The sequence below is a fragment of the Heterocephalus glaber genome, unplaced genomic scaffold (genome assembly GCF_053883595.1).
Source record: "Heterocephalus glaber isolate CG9 unplaced genomic scaffold, H.glaber_assembly_v1.0 deba00001577, whole genome shotgun sequence".
NCBI lineage: Eukaryota > Metazoa > Chordata > Mammalia > Rodentia > Bathyergidae > Heterocephalus > Heterocephalus glaber.
The window spans coordinates 12,176,688-12,187,330 of NW_028258358.1; positions in this window are offsets into that span (position 1 = coordinate 12,176,688).

Sequence of the window (10,643 nt, forward strand, 5' to 3'; positions counted from 1 at the left end):
AATAAAATTTGGAAGATTAAAAGAAACTACAACATGAAAAGATTTTTATGATTCACTAAGAATGTAGGTTTAGTAGGTAATTTAAACACACCGAATTGTTTAAGCAGGAAATGGACATGATCTGATTTTTTCAGTTGAGAGAAGACAGGGTTCCTAGAAAGCAAAGAATTTGGGAGTATGATAAGAGAATGGTTGAAATTACAGAGCTGAATTATAAAACGATAAGAAATTAGAATTCCTTTTAGAATTCCTTAAGACTTCCTGTAGCCTTGAGGGGAAGTATGCATAATGGTTGTAACCAGTTCTTCTGGAGCCAGACTGCCTAGGCTGGAACCCTGGCTCTGTCACCAGCCATGTGACCTTGGACAAGTTGCTTGGGCTCTCTAGGCTCTAGTTTACTTATCTGAAATGGGGATCCCATAATAGTGCTTTCCTCATCAAAGTTGTTAGTTACTCAGATTAAGTAACTTTGTGAAATATTTTAAAAAGAGGCAACAGTATTTGTTAAAATAATTAAAATAAAACCTTATATATTTATTAATATAAGTAATACTACTACTACTTTGTCTAAAATTATGCATACATGTTTTAACTATTTTCATTTCTGTAACACTAGACATGTATGACTTTATTTTTTTGAGAAGTTAATGTTTTGTCTAATTTTTTTCCCTCAGATAAAAATATCTGATTCTAAAACAGGTTGTGAGATAAATCAAACAATAGTACTTGCTAAAATGTATATCCTAAAGATCATATTAAATTGTTCCTCCACATTGAGAATTAAAAGATCTAGAAAGAATGCATAAAAAAGACTTTGTAGCAAAAGGTGTCAGTGAACAACTTACCACTCCCAGGTGACAAAATGGAGTGAGCTGCTTCCATCACCTCGACTTCCAAGGGACCAGTCAGAGAGCTTCACATGTGTACCTGACAACTGGGGGATTTAGATGACTTCATTCTGTATTTACTACTCAGTTCTACCTGAGAACTGTGGGAGTCAGAAGACAACCTGCCAGCTATCCCAGCAGTAGAAGTAAGAAAAGAGGCCACTGCCTTGAGCTCAAAGAATGCATCAAGGAAAAGGAAAGGTAACTAATCCCCAAGTTAAGTGCAGAAACCATCAGTAAGAAAGGGCCACAGTGGAGGTGTGCTGAGGGACAGACTTCTGATGAGGGGCGCTAAAGGCTCCTGGTGACGCTGGAAGCAGAGAAAATGAAGAGCCAGAGGAGTGCTCCTCATGTGCAACAAGCTGCCCATGACAGATGTCCAGTGATGAATAGGTGGGGATTCCATCCACAAATGAAATAGTGAGTTTGAACCTGCCTGGCTCAGACATTTGGTGAAGATAGCTTATGAAGGCAAGAACCTACCCCTCCCTGAGGTCCCCTCACTGCCTGCATTCCAACTTGAGAACTATTAAACATTAAGGTTAGTTAGCTGGAGAGAGAATCAAAGCAGGAGAGAGCCCACATTCCCCTCTCTACCTCAGCAGAAGTTGGAAACAGTAATCTCTATATGCAACTGAACATTTTATGTACTGAGATGAGACCATTTGTGAATTAAAAGGAACATAAGCCTCTACTTGCATTCTGCAAAATCCTGTAACTGCCATTCTTCATGCATGGGGAGAGGAAATTTTAGCTCACTGAACAACCTAAACGACTGGTGAGAAAGGAAACAAACTTGCTCTGTGAATTGCATCCAACAAATGGCACTGGTTCAGAGTACTGGTTACAATTTAAAAAAAATTTTTTGTCTTCTGTTTTGTCCATTTGCACATTTAATTACAAACAAGTGAATTTACTCTGTACATCACTTAGCGATTTTATTTCCAGATCTTTTCTCATGCCTTTTCTCTCAACTGACATGAAAGCGCTTGTCACATTCAGAACTTCAAACAAACACTCCATTATTCCAATGAAGCCAACAAACCCTTTGATCATTGTTCTTAACCTGCTATCTTGGACAGATTTCAGAGAGTCTTTGAATCTCTGAAATTGTCCCTATATTTTGAATGAATGTGCATATGTATCTTTTTTCTTGTTGCATGATTTACAGCTTTGCTAGATTCTCAGATGAGTAGAAGAAAAACAAAGGGAAAAAAAATCTGTCTTCATTCTTAAATGCTTCTTCCCTTACAGCTGAGATAAATTAGAAATATGCATATTCAGATTTTTGCAAAATTTTGAAGATGATGTTTCTTTCCCTGAAATTACCATTCATTGCTAAGAGGCCTTTGTTCCTTTCTTTCCTTCTACCTTTTGACCCTCTAGTAATAGAAAATGTGAGTATCAGGCATGTATTTCTTAGACTAATGAGATTTCTCACTAGGAGTTCTCATTTTAAGCATTAGGGTTATGCTCTCATAAATCAATTTCCAGATGTAGTAAACAGGGAAGGAAAACATTCTTCATTGTTAGCGGTAATTTCCTAACCCTTAGAATTACATTATGAGGCTGTGCCTAAGGCAAACAATATAATATATTTATGTCCTCAGGTGATGTAAATATACATATATATTAAGTTTTTTATGTATCTATGCTTTTGCTTATTTCCTCAAGAGTCATACAGCACTCCTAAGCAGCTACCTGATTAGTGAGGAGCTGATTAGTTTGCAGAAACTGAACCTGACAAATGCCACTGGTTCTCAGATTTCCACCGATACAGGTCCCTCTAGATGTTCCCTCTTCCTTGTCTCTTTTGAGTTGTTATTTTGAAAATCCTACTAATTTGCTTCTCCCATTAGCCCCTCTCTGTAATTTAGCTGTTTTTCAGAATTGTAGCAGTCAACTTTGGTGACTTATGATAGTGAGTCAAAATAATAGCACTTTTCAAGGTGCTTTAAGTTCCAACTTCTGACTGTGTTTCCCCCTACAGGAAATAAGGGCTGTGTTTCCCCCATTTAATCAACATTGGCTAAAATTGATTAGCACCAATTCTTAATTTCACATAAATGCCAACAGATATCTATTAATAATGGGGAGAATTTCTGAGAACAGAGTCAAAATTTCAAGTCATTATTTATAGATGCCCAGATGTTTTTCTGAGTCTTTTATGCTACTCACAGAGTATGCAATTATAGTGCTGAGATGGTCCACTTCCCAGAAATACAGAGATGCTCCTAGTATGGAGAAAAATGTCCCTGCTGCACCAGTGAAGATCCTTTTCAAATTCAAGAACAGATGTCGATGTATGAATAAAATGAAGGAGAAGAAAAAAATATAGTGTGAAAGTAAGGAAGGAAGTCCATTCTGAAGCGTAATCAAAGTGTGAGCTCCTACTTAAATTAATTTTTACACTTGATCTTAGCTAAAAGGCCAAGAAGTGATTAAATTAATTTTTATGAGGAATCCTTGGATCTATTAAAATAAATTTTTAGAAAAAGATAATTTGAGGAGGTGAAATATTTAGTTCTTTTACCATTAGTTGCAGGATGGAATTGATAGAATTGATTTGGGAGACACAAAACAGAATGAAAAAATTGAGCCATTTAAGCTGACTTGTGGTTTGGTGTACTTAAGAAGGACTTTTATTGAGGAATGTGGCTGTACACTCTTACACAAATACATTTATGCTCTGAGATTATTCCTGAGCCGCCTGCCTTCTTGGTTGGGATCCACACTTTATCTGGCTCTTTGATGTAGACCTTTGCACAAATCCTGGCTGTTCTTTACCTATCTCTAGGTTGATTTCTTTTCTTTCTTTTTAAAATTTTGTATATTTAACATATACAACATGATGTTTTAATATAGATGTGCAAAAAGATGCATGTAGTGAAATTGATCACTACAGTAGGCAAATTAACATATTCATTACGTTCTATAGTTATTTTTGTCTGTGATAAAGCACCTACAAATCTACTTTCTTAGTAAATTCTTAGCATACATTATATTTACCAGACATTCCTGCAGTTAGGTGCCAGTACCCTGCCCAGTATACAACACTGGCCTGAGAAATAAAACTAAAAGACAGAACTAGGAGAGAGAAAGTGGGGTGCCAGGATTAGCAATGCTGGTGCAACCAACAAAGGCACTGGCCAATCCCAGGCACTAACTTTTATTGGCAATCAATTAGGGTAAAGGCAGTTTCTATGGAAATTAATGTAAACAAGGCTCATAAGGGACAAAACAAAGCATTCTCAAATTAGGAACAGAATAGACAAAATATATGGTTGTTATTAGAACATTGTCCTTCCAGTAAGAAAGTTTTAGTTGTGGGAATGGAATTTGAGTGCAAGTTACTCTGACCTTGGCATACAGGCTTCAGCCAGACTCATTTATAAACAAGCCAATTGTGGGATTAACTCTTTACACCCTGCTTTGGGCAAAATCAATATTACGGTTCCCTGCAATATTATTAACTATAGCCTTTCTGCCTTTCATTAAAAATCTAGGCTTAGTCATTCTACATAACATAACCTCTCTGAGCTTCTTTTCCCCTATCTACAATTAAGAAAATAAAAACATCTATTTTGTAAGGTGAATTTTACTATCGATTTAAAAAAACACATGGAAAAATGCCTAATATATGATACTGTGCAAATATTAGTCTTTATTGTACTATATAATATTCTTTAACAACTTTGTCACTTCTCAATTGTGATGGTTGATTGATTGTGTCAACTTGAGAAGTTTAGTTAAGAAAGTTTAACTCAATGGGCTCAGCAATTCCACACTCTAGGGTGTGGGTGTGGAAGACCCGCCCTAAGGCAGCTCCATGATTGGATGGTATAGAGGAGAAATCAGGAAGGATGGAGCTGCTTCTGTTCCTTCTGAGAAGCTCTAGTCTTTGCTTCACCTTGGACACCATCTCCTGCATTGTAGCGCAAACTCTTCAGCTTTCCAGAGTAGACTCCTCAGCCTTTCATTGCAGACCATTGGCCTGATACATGCTCCCTCATGACACTGCAGTGAGCTCCAGACCTTAAACTAAATCCTTCAGTCTCCAGTGTGCAGACAGATCCTCTGGACACTTCGACATCCAACTCTGTGGGTGGCCATTGCAAGCCAATCTTGCAAATTCATATATATTTGTATAGCTTGTGTTCTATCTGCTTCTCTAGAAAATACTGACAGATATATCAGTAATCAATAGACTTCTTCTCATAGTACTACATAGACTTATTCTGTTATATCTATTATATTCTATATTTAATAGACTATTCCATATTCTATTGAACATCTCTACCTAAAATTTAGGTGCAATATTAAAATCAAGAGCATAAAGTTTTAGTTACTGTACCTTTTGATTCTGCTTTAAGACCAAAAAAGGTAAGTCACATTCTCCCATGCATTTGTGTAATTATTATTTCACTCCACTTTTTGCTGAGATTGTCTTTGGCAAGACAAATGCATTGATGAGAAAAAAATGTGTTTTTTAAAAAAGGTTCATGAACAAGATATGAGTTATTTTCTATAAACTATAATTGATGAAGACGTGAATAATATCTTTATGTTTCTGAGAGGTAATCTGTACATGGAGTAGGGGATAATAAATATTATTTATAACTGAAAAAAAGTTCATGATTTTCTATTTACTTATTTTTCCATTGGAAATTTTAAAATAACTTACAAATGTATAAAATAAGAATTATATTAAAATTGTAGATTACTTTGAAGTGATGTTATGAGAATAAATTTTAAAAGTTTATTATGTAAAACTACAAGGATCATTTCTAATATTCTAATTACTGTGTAGATCATTTGAAAGATGCGCTTAAAAATGTCTCAGAAGTTAAAAAGTAAAAAAATAATGAAAGTATGTAAAAAAATAGTTAACAGTAATAAAAAGTAGAATTTAATGTGAAATACATGAATAAAACAAAAAAATTAATAAAGCTTATGTAGTAAAATGTAAACTTAGATGCAACAAATAACATTGTACCAAGATATAGAAAACAAAAACAAAAAATTATAAAAGAAATGGACAAAAATACAACAAGCAAATGAGTTCAATATAGTACCTTTAGTATATAAAAGACTATGGGGAATCAAAAGATGTACTTATCCAAAAAATACTCCCAATTAAAATCATAATAGAACTTCAAAAATTTCTAAAAAGTATATTTTTCAGATTATGTTCTAACTCCAGTACAAAAATATTCAGAAAGTATTAGTAAATGTATACTTTTAGAACATATCTAAATATTTAAAGATCTTCCCTTAGAAATTAATTGGCTAAAGATAAAATTAAAATAATTATAAAACATTAAGAAATGAGTGTAAATAAAAACATAAATTATATTGACAAACTCATAAGAAGGTAAATTCTTACATTTAAAGATGAAGTATAAAAAGATTAGCATAAAATATGACTTTGTATTGAACTAGAAAATTTTCTCAGTGTCTGCCAGGTCCATACCCTTCTTTGAGGTGCACAGACCGTACTGTAAAGCTCCTTCCTCGTGCATGGGTAATCAGATCAGGGGTCACCTTGTGATCCATGAGCCACACATCCTTATGCTAACCAGTGACCAGTGGAAACCAATGTAAAATATAAATAGGACCATTATACATTGTTTTGGATAATCACAACTATGTATAATTATCATATATCAATTAAAATATACCCTGAAATAGAACCAAAAAAAGATGAACAGAACCAGTAAAATTTTTCTTGGGGTACTTAAGCAGCTCAAGATGCAAGACTCTTCTGCTAGTTCATGTAGTTCTGAGTGCCTTAAGAAAGAGAAAAGCTTATGGTCCTGTGTGTTGGGAAGTCTCAAGGTGAAGAGATATCAAAACACAGGTTCTCCTGGTATTGATTTGCTTAGAAAAAACAACAACAAACAAATGGATCCTGAGTAGTTACGTAAAAGCTGTTTATTTTCCATCTCAGTGTTTCTTCTAGTTACAATTTCCACTAATTAGCAGTAGATGATGAGAGGCCAACATTCTTTCTTGTCTCATTAGGGACCATTTATTTATGTGTTACTTATTCACAGAGTAAAACATATAGCATATAATCTGATTCACAGGAGACAAAAGACTTTACTAAGAGTCTTCTTCATCTTTTATTTAGAATTCTGGTACTAGTTCTGCCTTATGAACTTTCAAAAATATTTACTAGAAGTTTGTAAGAAAGCATACAAAACTAGAGTTCTGCTATACAAATTACTTATACTTTGTGTTTCATTGATTTATTTTGTGCTTATTTATAAAAATGCACATAATACTTAAAAGTAAAATCAATACTCAATGACAAAAAGAATAAGTGTACAAAATACCAAATAAAACTAGATGTGGAATTGAGCCAGGGACAAAAGAGGTTAAGATACAAGGTATAGGATTTGAGAGAGACAGCTGCCCTGACATAGGCCTTTACACTGTGCTCATGGCAGTCAAACTTCCTGAGGCATGAAGGACAAGCTTTGAAGCTTTTACATTTGAGCTCCAGCTCTGCCCAACAATTCTACTCCAAAGAGGGGCTCAGGCTTTCCCTCAGCTACGGAATGCACAAAAAGAGAGATCCTTTCACCAAAGTTAATTTTGCTTCATTATCATAGTAGAACTCCACACCTCAGTGGAGATGGTAATGTAACATATGACTTATGAAGTAGCCTGACAAACCACTACTGTGTAGACGTTATCCTACCCCATCTTCTGCATGTGATCACAGGGACTGAGGGCTGAGTTCACGGCTGCCCGACAAAAATAAAGCTTTTACTCCAGTGGTGTCTCAGGCTGGTTTTTCTAGCAGAAGTCACAGTGCTATTTAGCTGCCACACGTGAGGTGAAAATGTATCTGTTTATTCACCACTTACCAAACAATGAAAGAAACAAAACAGTTTTTAAAATATGTATTGTTTTCAGGATACGAATGTCTTAGAACCCATGTTTGTCCCTTAGATTGACATGTGTTTCCTTACCATGTGAGAACACACCTTCTTGGTAACCTCACCTCAGCTACAGAAGGTACATTGTGCAAAAATAATTGAGGGACCTTTGAGTCAAATCCTGAGAATTTTATTCTTATTATTTCCTTCAATTTACTAAATTGTGCTAATGGCATAACTGAAAGACTAGTTCAATAGAAACAATTCTAAAAGGGGCAAAAACACAACACATTTTAACATCTCAGAAAGGTCACTTGTGTTAACATGTTTTCAGTTTCTCCAGTTTAAATTGGGAATTGGTATTGAATCAACTTGCTTCAGTTATAGTGATAGCTTGAACACATAAAAAATAACTAAATGGCTCAGGCACACAAACTGCAGGTGAATTCTTTCTCCATAGTTTGTCTCAGTCTTTCTCTGTATGCAGATTTCACTCTCTGAAAGAAGCTTAAACCATGCTGTTGAACATGACCAGATCTACACTTGCTTCATATTTACTTATTAGCTGTCCACTGTGTACACACTGAATATTAAAAATAAAATGCAAAGGAGGGATTTAGAATGGCTGAGTCACATGACTAATAATTAACAATTGCTAACCCAGACAATCAGTCATGAAAAAAAAATTGGATCATGTGGAACAATTGTCTAGGAGTAGGACAAAAAAGCAGTTCTCCAAAAAAACAGAGTGTTAACAAGGACATGACCACTGGAAGAATCACTGTGAAGTCCGTAACTAAACAAATTGGTCCTTGATAATGACCCCCTTTTCATATTATGAGAATTAAGTATAAGAAATTATTATGCAAATTGTAAAGGCCAAATCATAAAAGGCCAATCACTATTTCTTCCAATAGGATTTTCCTAGAAATTTTTTTAAAAGAAAAAGAAAAAAGCTCAGAATTCACAGGAGAAAAATAGACAGCCTGCTTTGCCCAGGAAGAAATATGGCTGCTTTTCTGCAGTCCCTTGTGATTTGAGAGCAAGTCATTGAGCTATTAAAGTCTGCAAATGAAGAACTCCCAGGAGTGTATTCTGGACCATCAAGAAGAGGATGACTCAAGGCCTCTACCCATATAGATCAGTAGACCACTGTCAGATTTCCAGCCCTCCCCAAAGTCACTCATGGTATGCAAATAATACCAATGACAATACATAGATTCATACAAAATATCTGTGTGTGAACAAGTTGATTTTTTTGTTAATTAAATCTAGTTTTGAAAATCATTCATTCCTTAAGAATTCTAGAAAACGAATGGGTCATTAACTCCTATTTCCATGTGGCAATATTCCCAAAGGTGCTGTGCTAGAGGAAATATGCAGTAAAAGTAATTTTCTAAACAATGTTCTGAGGACATCAAAGCAAGGGCATACTTAACAAAAGTGTGCTATGCTTTATAATGTAAAGCAGAAGTCTTGCTAAAGACAACTAAAGACAGTTGAATAGGAAAAGAGCTATAGCCTTAGTGCAGAAAAATATATTGAGGTGTCCTTCTGTCCTCTTTGCCAATAAAGAGAACTCCTGCCTGGTGAAAGAATTCAATGCAAAAACAAGACTGTTTGAAACCTGGGGTTTCATCTTAACTTGCCTGATGATAAAAAGTGGTAAGCACATGTAACAGTGATTTGTTTGCTGAAGTAAATGGCGGCTTTATGTTATAAATAGAAACTATGCTTTTAAATATTCCATTATTTCCTTTTTGGTGGCTTTCTCCTTTGGGGCAAATTAGTTTCCAAGCACCAGACCCCCATTTAAACAAATACAATTTATGTACAGATAGCTCGTATGACAATAGGAAAAATTCTTGCCTGGAGTCACTTGAAGGCTGAGACAATTGGCTGGCTTAGGAGAAAAGCCTCTATTTCAGCTGGCTTTTAAATATTATTTTTTAGTTTTGAATGATTAATGGAATGTTTTATTGAAAAGAAAACTTTTGCTGGGGATTTAGCTCAGTGGTTTAGCCGCCTGCTGCGCAAGCACAAGGACCCAAGTTCGATGCCTGGTACCAAAAAAAAAAAAAAAAAAAGAAAGAAAGAAAAGAAAACTGTTTCTAGTTGAAGGAGTTTCACATATAATGCCACAGAAATTTGAGAGTGCATTTTGAAAGCAGAAATCCAGATGAGGAAGGCAATCCTCAAAAGCCCCTGACAGGAATCCCAGGAATGACCCTGTATCTTGCCAGGCCTTCTACAGCTCCCTCCAGGGAGCATCTAGGAGAAATGGTTGTAAATTTAAGCCTTTAGATACCTTTCATGCAATAGCTGCTGAAGAGCTAGCATAATTTGAGCTAACCCACTGAGAGAGCCAGCAAAATTCAGTACTGCACCCTATGTTCCAACTGGACAATTGGCTCTTGTCTATTGATAGATATGCAATAACCAACATACAATATTATATGCACTGGGATGTGGAAAGTTCTGCTTTTCTAGCCTAAATTATCTCCAGTTATACTTTTAAAGACTGGAGTTCAACTGTTACTGGCCCCCTCCTCCATTTTCTGACATCACTATGAAAGAGAAACACATATTGAGTTGCAGGTACTGTGTGTAACTTCATTTTCTCACCTTAATTATCAGTGTCAGCTCTGCTCTTCTTCCTAGTTCTCCTTCAGCTGCTCTAGAATTTCAGCCAATAGACAAGAACACACTTTAGTTCTTGGCAACCCCAAGGTCCAGATGCTGAATAATTTTTTACAATTAATTCATTATGAATCTCATTCTAATACCAACTCTTTTGAAGAAGGTTATGAAAGGAAAACCTACTTCTGAAATGCTTCTTACCTCACTAAATTCGAATAGTTGCAGCAGA